The sequence below is a fragment of the Ranitomeya variabilis genome, chromosome 1, assembly GCF_051348905.1.
Source record: "Ranitomeya variabilis isolate aRanVar5 chromosome 1, aRanVar5.hap1, whole genome shotgun sequence".
In the NCBI taxonomy this organism is placed as follows: domain Eukaryota; kingdom Metazoa; phylum Chordata; class Amphibia; order Anura; family Dendrobatidae; genus Ranitomeya; species Ranitomeya variabilis.
In genome coordinates this window covers 842,061,648-842,079,426 of record NC_135232.1, presented here as the reverse complement: position 1 = coordinate 842,079,426, position 17,779 = coordinate 842,061,648, and the positions used below count along the sequence as shown (strand labels likewise).

At 46.6% G+C, this 17,779-nt stretch overlaps 1 protein-coding gene and 1 long non-coding RNA gene across 3 annotated transcripts in view; one reads left to right on the top strand and one right to left on the bottom strand.

Moving 5' to 3' along the window:
• The first annotated feature begins 74 nt into the window (after positions 1 to 74).
• The window catches only part of LOC143787387 (uncharacterized), a 283,235-nt gene continuing 265,530 nt past the window's right edge, over positions 75 to 17,779 (top strand). Inside the window, exon 1 of the mRNA XM_077276072.1 lies at positions 75 to 140. The gene's annotated coding sequence lies outside the window, so the exon portion shown is untranslated. The remainder of the gene's footprint in view (positions 141 to 17,779) is intronic.
• Positions 6,082 to 17,779, bottom strand: part of LOC143787396 (uncharacterized) — a 301,414-nt gene continuing 289,716 nt past the window's right edge. For both annotated transcript variants that reach the window (XR_013218349.1, XR_013218351.1), the window contains exon 3: positions 6,082 to 7,087. This is a non-coding gene — a long non-coding RNA (uncharacterized LOC143787396). The remainder of the gene's footprint in view (positions 7,088 to 17,779) is intronic.

Here is a 17,779-nt window from a genome sequence, read left to right as displayed (position 1 = left end):
GCTTCAGGAAAATGGCCGCCGCGATCTCGATCTGCGCACGCGCAGCATCCAGCGGCCATTTTTCTGAAGCCGACCACTACCATCTGCACAGGATCCCAGGAAGAGAAGAGGCAGGACGCAGAGGAGCAGCGACAAGAATGGTGAGTATGATACACTACAAGGGGTCCTCGGATCGTTAGGTGAGTATGTTTATTTTTTTTTTTTTGGCCCTATACGTGCCTCGGTAATATACTACGTCACTGGGCAATATCCTACGTGGCTCTGCTGTATACTACGTGGCTGGGCAATATACTACGTGGCTGGGCAATATAATACGTGGCTGGGCAATATACTACAAAGCTGTGCAATATATACTATGTGGCTCTGTGCAATATACTACGTAGCTGCGCAATATCCTACGTCGCTGTGCTGTATACTGTGTAGCTGGGCAATATACTACGTCGCTGGGCAATATACTACGTAACTGGGGAATATACTACGTCGCTGGGCAATATACTACGTGACTGGGCAATATACTACGGCACTGAGCAATATACTACGTAAATGGGCAATATACTACGTGGACATGCATACTCTAGAATACCCGATGCGTTAGAATCGGGCCACCATCTAGTTCAGATATATTCAGGGATGGAGGGGGCGGCGGTTTATGTCCTCTGTCCTTAATTCCTTCTCAGGTCCTGCGAGGGCCCTTATCAGATATTTAATATTACAGTCATGAAGCACCAATATACTCTGTATAACTGAGTGGTAAGTACCAACTCTCTCTAGGCACTCCTCGGGTGCCCTTCTGGGACTACTCCAAACCAATACATAGACAAAAACACGGAGGAAAAAAGTCCACTTCAACATATTTAGAAAACAATATACAAAAGATTTATTAAGTAATCAATACAAATACAAATATGTAAAATACAAAACATGGGTGTATTGTTAATACCGCCATATAGCAGAAGACACATAGGAGGAAATGTGGCAATGACCAAGTCAGGGGGGGAGTTCACATATACACCTTTTGGGTGGCAGCGTCAGCTCAGAAAGTAAAGAGAATGTACGACCAAATACAATCACTACGTCTAACTCACATGGCACAAGTAGCCCAAAGTGCAAAGGTCATATCTTCATAAGCACATATAATTGCTGCTTACCCATTATGGATCAGGTGTGTTCTCCCCACCTCACTCGGTCCCCCCGGACGCGCGTTTCGCGTGGCTTTTTCAACAGGGTGTATCCATAGTGTGTCTCATTGTGTTTAAATATCATAGACCCGGAAGTAGAATCGGTGACGCCGGCGCATGCGCAGTAGCGTCCAGAGTGCATCGTTCAATAGGGCCATCACAGTGGGGAGTGTATGAGGTATGAGGTGGAGCTCCGCCTCTCATACACTCCCCACTGTGATGGCCCTATTGAACGATGCACTCTGGACGCTACTGCGCATGCGCCGGCGTCACCGATTCTACTTCCGGGTCTATGATATTTAAACACAATGAGACACACTATGGATACACCCTGTTGAAAAAGCCACGCGAAACGCGCGTCCGGGGGGACCGAGTGAGGTGGGGAGAACACACCTGATCCATAATGGGTAAGCAGCAATTATATGTGCTTATGAAGATATGACCTTTGCACTTTGGGCTACTTGTGCCATGTGAGTTAGACGTAGTGATTGTATTTGGTCGTACATTCTCTTTACTTTCTGAGCTGACGCTGCCACCCAAAAGGTGTATATGTGAACTCCCCCCCTGACTTGGTCATTGCCACATTTCCTCCTATGTGTCTTCTGCTATATGGCGGTATTAACAATACACCCATGTTTTGTATTTTACATATTTGTATTTGTATTGATTACTTAATAAATCTTTTGTATATTGTTTTCTAAATATGTTGAAGTGGACTTTTTTCATGAGGGCCCTTATCAGACCTGGTTCAGCAGAGGTGATGTTGGTCAGTAGGGTGTTGGTGCTGCTGCCTGTGTGCGAATGCTAAAATACCAAGGGGAGGTTTAAAGGGAACCTGTCAGCAGTTATTTGCCTTATAAACCTTGCCCATCACCTTTAAGATAATGGAGGAACCTCATTTACATCCCCTTCATATCTTCTGCCCTGCACACCTCCCAAAAAGTGTGTTGTACATGCCCCGTGCTGCATGGAAATTGTGTGATGAGCGGCGCCCCGGTCCCTAAAGACGCCGCCTCTTCTCCCTGGACATAAGCGGATGACATCGCTACGTCACCGGTACAATGCTCAGAGCCTCTGCCTGCGTCAGCCCCATTTGCAAGTCTCCAGCTCCCTGGGGTTCAGTAGGGCATAGTGAGGCTGTGCAGGGCTCTGAATCCACTCCGCAGGGGCGGGACGCTGAGCACTGTGTGGATGACAGAGACGTCCTTCACTTCCATCCAGATACAAGAGGCGGCATTAAACCATACAATTAACATATTATACCACACTGATATGTAATGAACAGCAGAACAGCAGGAAGTGACCAGAGACAAAGGAAAGTGAATAAAATGTATATCTTTTATTTATTACAATATAAAAACCATGACAGAATATAATGTAAAAAGGCAGGGGAATAAAGGATAATCTCCAAGAAAAAAATGAGGGAGGTGACAACACGTGGAAAAGGAACCTGCACCAAAATGAAGAAAATTGGGAGGAAAATAATAAGTGTCATAAAATATATGACAGGCAAATGGCTATGGAATGACAAATGTCCCAAAAAGGATATGAAGAAAGAATGATAAGCCTTATGCATCCAGAATAATAACACCTTATTGGTAGAATGTGTAAGATCCAATTATATCAACAGCCAGAGGAGATATGGGGACTAGTAAAAATCCATATGTAGCCTAATTGACATTCTCCTGGATCAAAAAGTGTCCATGCAGCAAACATGTATACACAAAGACCCTCTGTCACTATAGAATGCTATGGTACCAAAATGTTACCTGCTCGGGGTGTGAAGTTGCTGCCTGGTGGTGCTTCAGTTCATACTCGAGCACAACATATTTACATTTAACAAGGAAGTATATTTGCAAACACAAGGTACAGCCATGGGGGCTTCATGCGCCCCTATGCTAACCTTTTCCTTGGGGCCTGGGAAAGGGATATTTTCCAGGATGACACTTTTAGTGAAATCAAGTGGGTACCGGGGTGGATGCGGTACATTGACGACTTGTGGTTCATATGGGAGGGCTCTGAGGATAATCCACACATCTTGATGGATAAATTGAACAATAATACCCTCAACATCAAATTGACGTATAAATTTGGTAGAAATTTGGATTTCCTGGATCTCAGAATTGATGTGTCTCATGAAGGGGAGGTTCATACGGATTTATATAGAAAACTAACAGCTACTAATTCCATGCTGCATACTACATCCTCACACTTGCCATCAACTATAAAAGGCATTCCTACGGGCCAATTTTTGAGGGCAAAAAGGATCTGCTCAAACAATAGTTCTTTTGAAAATCAGGCAGCAGATCTGGCACAAAGATTCATGAGTAGAGGCTACAGCAAGCGCTGTATCAAACGTGGGTACAAGCGAGCAAAAAAAGTTTCAAGGGAGCAACTGGTACCATATATCCGTCTCCGAAAATCCCTGCACAATCCGATGGACAGGTAAGATTCATCTTCACCTTTAACAGCCAATGGGAGGATTTAAAAGGACTCCTAAAGAAACATTGGCACATTTTATTGACAGATCCATCCCTCCACAAAATTTTGCCGGCTTATCCTCCAATGGTAGCCAAAAGAAGCCGAAATTTGGGAGATATGCTTGTACACAGTCACTATGACCCCATACCCAATTTACAGAGTAAACCATTACGTCATGGCTTCTTCCACTGCGGCCTTTGTAAGGCCTGTGGGAATTTGAGAAAATCATACGCCTTTACCGATAGTAATGGATCCAAATCCTATACCATTAGGAAATACCTTACTTGTTCATCTAAGGGAGTGATTTACCACACAACATGCCCTTGTACTTTGACTTACATTGGTCTGACTACACGCGAGTTGAAAATTCGGGTAAGGGAACATATTAGGGATATTGAAAAGTCTAAAACAGTTGATGATCCCTCTCTTCTCAAAACCCTACCGTGACATTTTAAAATACATCATAATTCAAATCCAAGTAGTCTTGTTTTCATGGCCATTGATCAAATTTCTTTGGGCATTCGTGGCAGTGATTTGGGTAAAATCTTGGCCCAGTTAGAGAGCAGGTGGATCTATAGGCTAAATACAATGACTCCTAATGGTCTTAACGAGAGTCTGGGCTTTATTTCTTTTTTGTAGGCTGTGTCCACCGGGTCTTGGTTTTACGGTTTTTATAATTGTTTTTAATTGTTTTTATCCTCCCTTCTTTCCCCACTTACTTACCTGTGTGCTATGCAATAACTTATGATCTACTTTATTGCTTCATCTCTTGGACATCTTATGTGAGTATGGCGTTTTTCCTGTTCTGATGACGTTTGCCTTATGGCGGTCCCCCATTGTGGCTTTCCCTTGGACTTTTTGGACTCGTTTGAAATTTACTGTGATGTCATGAAGGTTTTGGCTGCAGCAGTCTTCATACTGTGGTGCTTATCTGGAACCCGGTGATTCCTGAGAAGACAAAAGAGCTTAAAGACTTTCTTCTTTATATTAATTAAGACTTCTTTTAAGATTCCTATGGGACCTGTTGTTATTATTATGATTTTTTTCCCCTTCCCTTCGCCCCCACCCCCCTTATACACAATGTTTTGCACTTAATGTATATCATATTTATTGTGTTCTAGTTGTATTTCATAACGTGATATTTTGACAACTTTTCGCATTTTTAGCATTTCACGTATGTAACATGCTTTTATCATGCTTATTAATCATTCTATTATGATTAATCTTTTACACCTCTAACCTTATGGGGCTATTCCCAAATATTATATATTTACATTGTCACCGTCAACAAGTCCAAATACAAGGGGTGCAGAGGAGTAGTAATGCAACATGAAAAACAAAAAGAAGAAAAAAAGAGACCACTCCAAACAGTACCACACACCTTCTAATGATATAAACATGAAAAGGCAAACTTTTATTGATGCAACAGTTTAAAAACATCTAAAAAAATCCCCACCAAAACCCAGAAGATCCCGCCAAATGTAACAGAGGTCATAACATGCACGTCAATAATAAACATATAATAATGTAATAGAGTATAGTGCAAGATACAAATATATCACATGACCTCTTTAATAACCTGAATGGCTAGTCCCTACCCCAAGGGTAAGAAAAATGACACAAGTATATATAAGAAATAGTAAATGCCCGTCTGGTTAATAGAAAACATACCACAACAACCAGTGCCATAAAGTGAACTATTGTACCTGTGTATCAGAAAAAACGTCAGGGTGCATAAAAAAAAGCAGAGGCGATGGCACAATTGAGTATAAGTATAGACAAAACAACCACACTACAACGGCAACATCCGTGGACCTAAGCCCAATGATATGCAGAGGAGCGTAGTGTCATAGTTTTTGAGCACAGGCAGAGCCTAAGTAGGGCATAGATGGAAACCTGAGTCCAACAAGTGTGGAGCCCAAACCAGAGACAGGCGGCCACCAGGGACGAGAGGAGGCAAGGATCAGCGTGGGGACGAACCCTACGCGTGTCGCCGTTACCAGGACGGTTTCATCAGGGGAAGGTAATGAGGGAGCAATCAATAACGGTTTAAATACCTTGCGGTATGGTCAGATCAGCGCGTGGGGTGCATGAGAGGCCGGAACCGGAAGTGACACATGAAGGGCAAAAGAGAACAGGCAGGCGTCCCTGCCAGTAGTACATAATGCGCACGCGCCAGAAATGTTCAGCGCGGCGCATGATGAACATGGGAGGAAAAAAGGAAAGGAGGGCCAAACAGGAATGGCAGAGTAATAAGAACATAAAACAAGGCAAAATATAGATGAGATGGATAATTAAGGACAAATAACATGTATAGAACAGGACATCCGACGTACATATAAAGACACACATATAGACAAAAATAATAAAGAATAATGAACCGTAAATAAATGATGAAATAAATGAAAACGGAATGGGAACAGTATATAACAAAAAACCGTAAAGATAATAATTGTAATTATTTTTGGTGTTGTTTATTGATATCTTTTTAATGCACTTGCATAAAGACAGACCTGAAAGAGGAAAACCAATTAAAGAGGAACCATGTACAGCAGCATATTCTTTTAAAGTCACACACTATATTTATTAAGAGTGTGAGACAGATAAAAGACAAGACAATTCCGCATTTGTATGATGCATAACTAAGAAAAGGGGATCAAAAAGTGCAGGAGAAATGCCAGATGGAAACTTGGCCCACAAAAGGGGATGGCGAGGACCCATGTGATCAGGCTCCCCGAGGTGAATAGACGGGACCCCAAAGGGTATTTGTAGCAAAAGGACTGATCAGTCGGCTTAGATGACCACGCACAAAAAAGCGGGGCATAAAAAAGGGGGGCAACAGGCATATGAGATATGTAAGGCCCCAAGGTACAGGACAGATATGAAGTAATCTTGAGGATGCCTTAACGGTTTTAACACATGGACCACTCAAAAATTGAACTGAGTTGGCAAGTGATACAAAAACCCCATAGCATGTACGTATGAAAGAGAAATTGCGTTACCGATAAAGGTACATTAACAAGGGGGGGAAAAAAAAAAGGGACATATACGAGAGCTACAGACTGTAAAGCCTATTAAAGAACCACTGTATCTAGGGAGCATACGAATGTAAAATGATTGAAAGCATACATATAATGCCCAGTTGGAGTAATAAGTCCTTATAAGTGTAGACATATCCCATGTTCTGCTTCCCAAGGAGCGTAAAAAAATACTGCGAAAAACGTATAGATCTATGAGTCACAGTTTCTTCCCCACAACAAAAAAGGGGGTGTTCACGCTTTTCTCCATTCCTTGGACGTCTTCGCTCCATTAAGAAGCTATATTCAGAGGTCACGATTTCTCAAAAGTGTCCATATATTTATTCATTTCTCAATGTCTTCACTCCATTTGAGGGCCAAAGATAGATCAGAGTGAGTCTTAAGAACAACCTGAAAGAACACGTAAGAGGTGTTATCAACCAATAATTTAACCAAGAAAACCTGTGAAAAGAAGATCTTCATTTATGCCACATGGAGCTGTGGAGTGCACCAAATAAATCCATCGGGCTTCTATTTGTAAAAGCTTGTTCTCCAATGATCCACCTCTACCCGAACCCTTCACCTGTTCAAGGCCCACTATCCTGGTGTCTGAACAGTGTCGGACTGGAGCACCTTGGGCCCACCAGAGAAAATAATCACCATCATTGCTTCCCCCACCACCACCATAATCATTGCCTCCACTACCACCATCATTGCTTCCCCCACCACCATCATTATCATCATTGCCCCACCACCATCATCATTGCCTCCACCACCATCATCATCATCGCCCCCACCACCATCATCATTGCCTACAGCACCATCATCATCATTGCCCCCACCATCATCATCATTGTCCCCACCACCATCATCATTGCCTCCAGCACCATCATCATTGCCTCCCCCCACACGCACAGCTGCAGGCAGGGACACACACGCAGGCAGGCAGAGTCGCACACACAGACACACAAACAGCCGCACACACGCAGGCACACACACACACGCAGGCAGAGACACACACACACACAGCCACACACATGCAGGCACACACACATGCAGATACACACACACACACAGCACCCACTCACCTCTCCGCACGTTCCCAGCAGCCGCAGCACATCCCGGCAACTTTCTCTCTGACACAGCCGCGCTGAATGATGATATCATCCAGCCGTGCTGAGTCATACAGGAAGTGCCGGGCAGGAAGGAGGACGGCGTGGATCCCTGCAGCTCCGCTCTGGTCCCAAGCTGCAGGGATCACAATCAAGGATCGCCGCCCGTTAGAGGCCCACCTTCGGGGCCCCCCATTCAGCAGCAGCAGCGGGCAGTGTTAGCCTCAGCCTGCGGCTAACGCTGCCCGCCATTAAAGTGAAATGGTATTCACGCCACTACACGCCCATGGGGGCGTGTGGAAGCGTGAATATTCATTTCTCTTTAGCAGCGGGGACAGGCTCCTGTCCAGCTGCTGCTCTCTGGCACCAGGAGGGCCCCCCTTGATTCAGGGGCCCCATAACAGCTGGGCGTGCTGCTATTAGCGACACTCCACTGGCTGGGGGGCCCCTGGAGCAGTGGGGGCCCTAGGCAGCTGCTGGCCAATATGCCAGCAGGTGTCAGTGCCTGGGCCCACCGGAGAATCCTCCGGTTCTCCGGTGGGCCAGTCCGACCCTGCTCCCACAGCATTTTAAAAGCCAGCACTACTATCCGTTCACATCTACGGCCCCCCAGGAAGAAGAGATAGCGAAACACGCGTCAGGGTTTTTCCCTCCTAAGCGCCTTCATTTTCACAGCTACTGGCAGCACTTCTTTTGGTAACCCCTTTGCTGTGACCCTGTTGTTACAATGGTCTCTATGCGCTTTCAAGCACTTGCACCTTAATATATTTACTTTGTTGGGCATATCTGTCTCTTATCTTTCCATGTGCAATATAATATTTTAAAACTTACTACCCGGGTTGTGTATGAGTTCACACTCAACACGTATTCACATAGACTTTGCAATAGTGTGCTGCCAACACACTCATATATCTATATGCTTCTGTATATACACTGTATCTGTGTTGAAAGTAATCTTTCCACTGGGTTGACATTATAAAATCATTCACAGTATTTGGTTACAATTTTTTTTCCTTCTAAAATGTGCGTATTTATCTGCTTCACTTGATTTTTAATTGGCTGCTTGGAGGTCACTCTGCTTAGGGTTCTTCACCCTTCCTGCTGTATTATGTACATATTTTTTCTCTAGAATCTGTTTTTGACTTATATTAGAAAAAGTTTCATTTTATCTTGGGTTGTGCACTTCCCTTCTTTTCGGTATAACATCGTCAAAAGTGCGCACGCGCCGGGCATAGACACGGCATGCGCTGACTGATGCGCCATTTTATTCAACTGTCAAATAAATTGCACCATTGAATTAACTTTATTCACCCCGTCAGCATTCGGTTTGAGTCATGGAGGCGGGGGCGCCGCAGCTTCTGTCACTGCTCTGAATATACAGAGCGGCCCCCGGCCCTGACTGACACTGGCTCTACATTGAGGCCTGCTGTCAGTACAGGTGCCGGGCAGCATAATAACGCTATTACCTGCAGACTAACTGCATGTCTGCAGGTTTAGGACGTTATTTCTGGTGACAGGTTCCCTTTAGTTTTGTAGTACTTTACTGCCATATAATGGGGCCAGAGTCAGTGTGTGCGCATACCGCGATCTCCGGAGCCATTTATTGAAGACACTATAGGAATTCGCACACCACATACACTCTCCTCCTTGGTGCTTGTCCTGTCTGGTCTGAAAGGTGACTGGCGGCTGGGAGGTGCAGTACCCACAGTCCTGGTGTCTCACCAGCAGCGCAGCAGACCCCGGTGTCCTCATCCCCACCGGTGAAGCCGCTGCCGCAGTCAATATAATGGAGATGGCCCCGATCACATCAGACAGCGCCGCCCCTCCTCTCCAATAAAATAGCGTCAAAGTGCGGTATGCGCATGCTCTGACTGTGGCGCCGGAGGCTTCTGAGAGAAGGACACGTCTCCAGCTATATTATAGATATGTGCATATACACACAGGCATGACCGAACGTGTTGGCGCACTTTAAATTGTTCCAGGAAATGAAATATTTCTCCCATAAAATGGTTGCAGTTACACTTGTTTTGTTCTACATATATTTCTTACCATTGTGTGGCACTTTCCAAAATTGTGGATAAACAAGTTTGTTTCAAGCACGTGATGCTCGTTCAGGTGACAGGTGTGGGCATTGAACCCACAACCCCATGTCTGTGCCCATCACTAAGTGGCGTTCCCTTCTCTGAGATGGCTGGAGATGCAGCATTCTACAGCCAGCCAATCACAGCGCTTGTTCATGAATATATGCAAATGAGCTCATGGGAAAAACAACCGACTTCTCAACGAATTTCTCCTAAATATTCAGCAGGGGCGGTCATTTTCTCAGCAGGGGCGGTCATTTTCTCAGCAGGTCACTGTTGATTTTTTTTTTTTTTTTAAAGTCTCCATAAGGTAAAAGTCTGTGCCATGACTGGCATATAAATAGAGAGGAAGTATGTATATATAACTGTGTGCGGTGGGACCAGGGATCATGGAGTGTCATGGCATCTATGAAGTGGAGTTAGGTGGAGATGGAGGTGTCATGTCATATATGAACTACACGATGAGGTAGTGTCATATATAGGCTACATGATGTTAGGTGGACACTGGACATGCTGAGATCATGGTAGTTACGTGAAGTGGTCTCCCCACCGCGCATACCTTTTTCCTACAAGTTTGGAGCTTAGTGATGGTCGCAGTGCTGGGTTCAATGCCCACACCTGCCACCTGAACGTGCTTCAATCAAATTTGTTTATCCACAATTTTGAAAAGTGCCACACAATGGTAAAAAATATATGTAGAAGAAAGCAAGTGTAATTGCAATAATTTTATGGGAGAAATATTTCATTTCCTGGAAAAATGTAAAGTGTGCCACCACGTTCTGTCATGACTACAGTATATATATATATTGTGAGGCTGTGGCCTCTGATACAGCTAGGGGGCGCTGTTTGTTCTCCCCAGAATGTGCATGCAGACGGATGAAGTCCATAGGTGTGCATGAGAGTCACGGATTTCCAGGTCAGGTGTCTGGCCAGGTCAGGTCAGGTGTGCGAGGTGCACGTCAGTGTCAGACTGGTGTGTGCTGGTCTGCAGAGTGCATGGAGGCCAGCAGAGCCAGCACCCAGGGCCAGTGTCGAACTGGAGCACCTTGGGCCCACCAGAGAAAATAATTGTGTTGTAAAAGACGCTAATATCAGGGTATAATATAAGGTAGTACACGTCTTAATTATGTAGCAGGGGTTGGGGTAACCCCCTCATAAAATATAATGTAGCCCCCTCATAGAATATAATGTAGCCTCCCACAGAATATAATGCAGCCCCCCACAGAATTATAATGTAGCCCCCTCATAGGGTATAATGCAGCCCCCCTGAAAGGGTATAATGCAGCCCCCTCCACCATCACCATTGTTCTCTCCCTCCACCATTGTACTCATTACCACCTCCATCATTGCCTCCTCCCCACCACCATTGTCCTTTCCACCACTACCATCTTTGTCCTTTACACCACAACCATCATTGCTTTATTCCCCACCACCATCATTGCTTCCCCCACCACCATCATCACTGCCTCCCCCACCACCACCATAATCATTGCCTCCACTACCACCATCATTGCTTCCCCCACCACCATCATTATCATCATTGCCCCACCACCATCATCATTGCCTCCACCACCATCATCATCATTGTCCCCACCACCATCATCATTGCCTCCAGCACCATCATCATTGCCTCCCCCCACACACACAGCTGCAGGCAGGGACACACACGCAGGCAGGCAGAGACGCACACACAGACACACAAACAGCCGCACACACGCAGGCACACACACACGCAGGCAGAGACACACACACACACAGCCACACACATGCAGGCACACACACATGCAGATACACACACACACACAGCACCCACTCACCTCTCCGCACGTTCCCAGCAGCCGCAGCACATCCCGGCAACTTTCTCTCTGACACAGCCGCGCTGAATGATGATATCATCCAGCCGTGCTGAGTCATACAGGAAGTGCCGGGCAGGAAGGAGGACGGCGTGGATCCCTGCAGCTCCGCTCTGGTCCCAAGCTGCAGGGATCACAATCAAGGATCGCCGCCCGTTAGAGGCCCACCTTCGGGGCCCCCCATTCAGCAGCAGCGGGCAGTGTTAGCCTCAGCCTGCGGCTAACGCTGCCCGCCATTAAAGTGAAATGGTATTCACGCCACTACACGCCCATGGGGGCGTGTGGAAGCGTGAATATTCATTTCTCTTTAGCAGCGGGGACAGGCTCCTGTCCAGCTGCTGCTCTCTGGCACCAGGAGGGCCCCCCTTGATTCAGGGGCCCCATAACAGCTGGGCGTGCTGCTATTAGCGACACTCCACTGGCTGGGGGGCCCCTGGAGCAGTGGGGGCCCTAGGCAGCTGCTGGCCAATATGCCAGCAGGTGTCAGTGCCTGGGCCCACCGGAGAATCCTCCGGTTCTCCGGTGGGCCAGTCCGACCCTGCTCCCACAGCATTTTAAAAGCCAGCACTACTATCCGTTCACATCTACGGCCCCCCAGGAAGAAGAGATAGCGAAACACGCGTCAGGGTTTTTCCCTCCTAAGCGCCTTCATTTTCACAGCTACTGGCAGCACTTCTTTTGGTAACCCCTTTGCTGTGACCCTGTTGTTACAATGGTCTCTATGCGCTTTCAAGCACTTGCACCTTAATATATTTACTTTGTTGGGCATATCTGTCTCTTATCTTTCCATGTGCAATATAATATTTTAAAACTTACTGCCCGGGTTGTGTATGAGTTCACACTCAACACGTATTCACATAGACTTTGCAATAGTGTGCTGCCAACACACTCATATATCTATATGCTTCTGTATACACTGTATCTGTGTTGAAAGTAATCTTTCCACTGGGTTGACATTATAAAATCATTCACAGTATTTGGTTACAATTTTTTTTCCTTCTAAAATGTGCGTATTTATCTGCTTCACTTGATTTTTAATTGGCTGCTTGGAGGTCACTCTGCTTAGGGTTCTTCACCCTTCCTGCTGTATTATGTACATATTTTTTCTCTAGAATCTGTTTTTGACTTATATTAGAAAAAGTTTCATTTTATCTTGGGTTGTGCACTTCCCTTCTTTTCGGTATAACATCGTCAAAAGTGCGCACGCGCCGGGCATAGACACGGCATGCGCTGACTGATGCGCCATTTTATTCAACTGTCAAATAAATTGCACCATTGAATTAACTTTATTCACCCCGTCAGCATTCGGTTTGAGTCATGGAGGCGGGGGCGCCGCAGCTTCTGTCACTGCTCTGAATATACAGAGCGGCCCCCGGCCCTGACTGACACTGGCTCTACATTGAGGCCTGCTGTCAGTACAGGTGCCGGGCAGCATAATAACGCTATTACCTGCAGACTAACTGCATGTCTGCAGGTTTAGGACGTTATTTCTGGTGACAGGTTCCCTTTAGTTTTGTAGTACTTTACTGCCATATAATGGGGCCAGAGTCAGTGTGTGCGCATACCGCGATCTCCGGAGCCATTTATTGAAGACACTATAGGAATTCGCACACCACATACACTCTCCTCCTTGGTGCTTGTCCTGTCTGGTCTGAAAGGTGACTGGCGGCTGGGAGGTGCAGTACCCGCAGTCCTGGTGTCTCACCAGCAGCGCAGCAGACCCCGGTGTCCTCATCCCCACCGGTGAAGCCGCTGCCGCAGTCAATATAATGGAGATGGCCCCGATCACATCAGACAGCGCCGCCCCTCCTCTCCAATAAAATAGCGTCAAAGTGCGGTATGCGCATGCTCTGACTGTGGCGCCGGAGGCTTCTGAGAGAAGGACACGTCTCCAGCTATATTATAGATATGTGCATATACACACAGGCATGACCGAACGTGTTGGCGCACTTTAAATTGTTCCAGGAAATGAAATATTTCTCCCATAAAATGGTTGCAGTTACACTTGTTTTGTTCTACATATATTTCTTACCATTGTGTGGCACTTTCCAAAATTGTGGATAAACAAGTTTGTTTCAAGCACGTGATGCTCGTTCAGGTGACAGGTGTGGGCATTGAACCCACAACCCCATGTCTGTGCCCATCACTAAGTGGCGTTCCCTTCTCTGAGATGGCTGGAGATGCAGCATTCTACAGCCAGCCAATCACAGCGCTTGTTCATGAATATATGCAAATGAGCTCATGGGAAAAACAACCGACTTCTCAACGAATTTCTCCTAAATATTCAGCAGGGGCGGTCATTTTCTCAGCAGGGGCGGTCATTTTCTCAGCAGGTCACTGTTGATTTTTTTTTTTTTTTTTAAAGTCTCCATAAGGTAAAAGTCTGTGCCATGACTGGCATATAAATAGAGAGGAAGTATGTATATATAACTGTGTGCGGTGGGACCAGGGATCATGGAGTGTCATGGCATCTATGAAGTGGAGTTAGGTGGAGATGGAGGTGTCATGTCATATATGAACTACACGATGAGGTAGTGTCATATATAGGCTACATGATGTTAGGTGGACACTGGACATGCTGAGATCATGGTAGTTACGTGAAGTGGTCTCCCCACCGCGCATACCTTTTTCCTACAAGTTTGGAGCTTAGTGATGGTCGCAGTGCTGGGTTCAATGCCCACACCTGCCACCTGAACGTGCTTCAATCAAATTTGTTTATCCACAATTTTGAAAAGTGCCACACAATGGTAAAAAATATATGTAGAAGAAAGCAAGTGTAATTGCAATAATTTTATGGGAGAAATATTTCATTTCCTGGAAAAATGTAAAGTGTGCCACCACGTTCTGTCATGACTACAGTATATATATATATTGTGAGGCTGTGGCCTCTGATACAGCTAGGGGGCGCTGTTTGTTCTCCCCAGAATGTGCATGCAGACGGATGAAGTCCATAGGTGTGCATGAGAGTCACGGATTTCCAGGTCAGGTGTCTGGCCAGGTCAGGTCAGGTGTGCGAGGTGCACGTCAGTGTCAGACTGGTGTGTGCTGGTCTGCAGAGTGCATGGAGGCCAGCAGAGCCAGCACCCAGGGCCAGTGTCGAACTGGAGCACCTTGGGCCCACCAGAGAAAATAATTGTGTTGTAAAAGACGCTAATATCAGGGTATAATATAAGGTAGTACACGTCTTAATTATGTAGCAGGGGTTGGGGTAACCCCCTCATAAAATATAATGTAGCCCCCTCATAGAATATAATGTAGCCTCCCACAGAATATAATGCAGCCCCCCACAGAATTATAATGTAGCCCCCTCATAGGGTATAATGCAGCCCCCCTGAAAGGGTATAATGCAGCCCCCTCCACCATCACCATTGTTCTCTCCCTCCACCATTGTACTCATTACCACCTCCATCATTGCCTCCTCCCCACCACCATTGTCCTTTCCACCACTACCATCTTTGTCCTTTACACCACAACCATCATTGCTTTATTCCCCACCACCATCATTGCTTCCCCCACCACCATCATCACTGCCTCCCCCACCACCACCATAATCATTGCCTCCACTACCACCATCATTGCTTCCCCCACCACCATCATTATCATCATTGCCCCACCACCATCATCATTGCCTCCACCACCATCATCATCATTGTCCCCACCACCATCATCATTGCCTCCAGCACCATCATCATTGCCTCCCCCCACACACACAGCTGCAGGCAGGGACACACACGCAGGCAGGCAGAGACGCACACACAGACACACAAACAGCCGCACACACGCAGGCACACACACACGCAGGCAGAGACACACACACACACAGCCACACACATGCAGGCACACACACATGCAGATACACACACACACACAGCACCCACTCACCTCTCCGCACGTTCCCAGCAGCCGCAGCACATCCCGGCAACTTTCTCTCTGACACAGCCGCGCTGAATGATGATATCATCCAGCCGTGCTGAGTCATACAGGAAGTGCCGGGCAGGAAGGAGGACGGCGTGGATCCCTGCAGCTCCGCTCTGGTCCCAAGCTGCAGGGATCACAATCAAGGATCGCCGCCCGTTAGAGGCCCACCTTCGGGGCCCCCCATTCAGCAGCAGCAGCGGGCAGTGTTAGCCTCAGCCTGCGGCTAACGCTGCCCGCCATTAAAGTGAAATGGTATTCACGCCACTACACGCCCATGGGGGCGTGTGGAAGCGTGAATATTCATTTCTCTTTAGCAGCGGGGACAGGCTCCTGTCCAGCTGCTGCTCTCTGGCACCAGGAGGGCCCCCCTTGATTCAGGGGCCCCATAACAGCTGGGCGTGCTGCTATTAGCGACACTCCACTGGCTGGGGGGCCCCTGGAGCAGTGGGGGCCCTAGGCAGCTGCTGGCCAATATGCCAGCAGGTGTCAGTGCCTGGGCCCACCGGAGAATCCTCCGGTTCTCCGGTGGGCCAGTCCGACCCTGCTCCCACAGCATTTTAAAAGCCAGCACTACTATCCGTTCACATCTACGGCCCCCCAGGAAGAAGAGATAGCGAAACACGCGTCAGGGTTTTTCCCTCCTAAGCGCCTTCATTTTCACAGCTACTGGCAGCACTTCTTTTGGTAACCCCTTTGCTGTGACCCTGTTGTTACAATGGTCTCTATGCGCTTTCAAGCACTTGCACCTTAATATATTTACTTTGTTGGGCATATCTGTCTCTTATCTTTCCATGTGCAATATAATATTTTAAAACTTACTGCCCGGGTTGTGTATGAGTTCACACTCAACACGTATTCACATAGACTTTGCAATAGTGTGCTGCCAACACACTCATATATCTATATGCTTCTGTATACACTGTATCTGTGTTGAAAGTAATCTTTCCACTGGGTTGACATTATAAAATCATTCACAGTATTTGGTTACAATTTTTTTTCCTTCTAAAATGTGCGTATTTATCTGCTTCACTTGATTTTTAATTGGCTGCTTGGAGGTCACTCTGCTTAGGGTTCTTCACCCTTCCTGCTGTATTATGTACATATTTTTTCTCTAGAATCTGTTTTTGACTTATATTAGAAAAAGTTTCATTTTATCTTGGGTTGTGCACTTCCCTTCTTTTCGGTATAACATCGTCAAAAGTGCGCACGCGCCGGGCATAGACACGGCATGCGCTGACTGATGCGCCATTTTATTCAACTGTCAAATAAATTGCACCATTGAATTAACTTTATTCACCCCGTCAGCATTCGGTTTGAGTCATGGAGGCGGGGGCGCCGCAGCTTCTGTCACTGCTCTGAATATACAGAGCGGCCCCCGGCCCTGACTGACACTGGCTCTACATTGAGGCCTGCTGTCAGTACAGGTGCCGGGCAGCATAATAACGCTATTACCTGCAGACTAACTGCATGTCTGCAGGTTTAGGACGTTATTTCTGGTGACAGGTTCCCTTTAGTTTTGTAGTACTTTACTGCCATATAATGGGGCCAGAGTCAGTGTGTGCGCATACCGCGATCTCCGGAGCCATTTATTGAAGACACTATAGGAATTCGCACACCACATACACTCTCCTCCTTGGTGCTTGTCCTGTCTGGTCTGAAAGGTGACTGGCGGCTGGGAGGTGCAGTACCCGCAGTCCTGGTGTCTCACCAGCAGCGCAGCAGACCCCGGTGTCCTCATCCCCACCGGTGAAGCCGCTGCCGCAGTCAATATAATGGAGATGGCCCCGATCACATCAGACAGCGCCGCCCCTCCTCTCCAATAAAATAGCGTCAAAGTGCGGTATGTGCATGCTCTGACTGTGGCGCCGGAGGCTTCTGAGAGAAGGACACGTCTCCAGCTATATTATAGATATGTGCATATACACACAGGCATGACCGAACGTGTTGGCGCACTTTAAATTGTTCCAGGAAATGAAATATTTCTCCCATAAAATGGTTGCAGTTACACTTGTTTTGTTCTACATATATTTCTTACCATTGTGTGGCACTTTCCAAAATTGTGGATAAACAAGTTTGTTTCAAGCACGTGATGCTCGTTCAGGTGACAGGTGTGGGCATTGAACCCACAACCCCATGTCT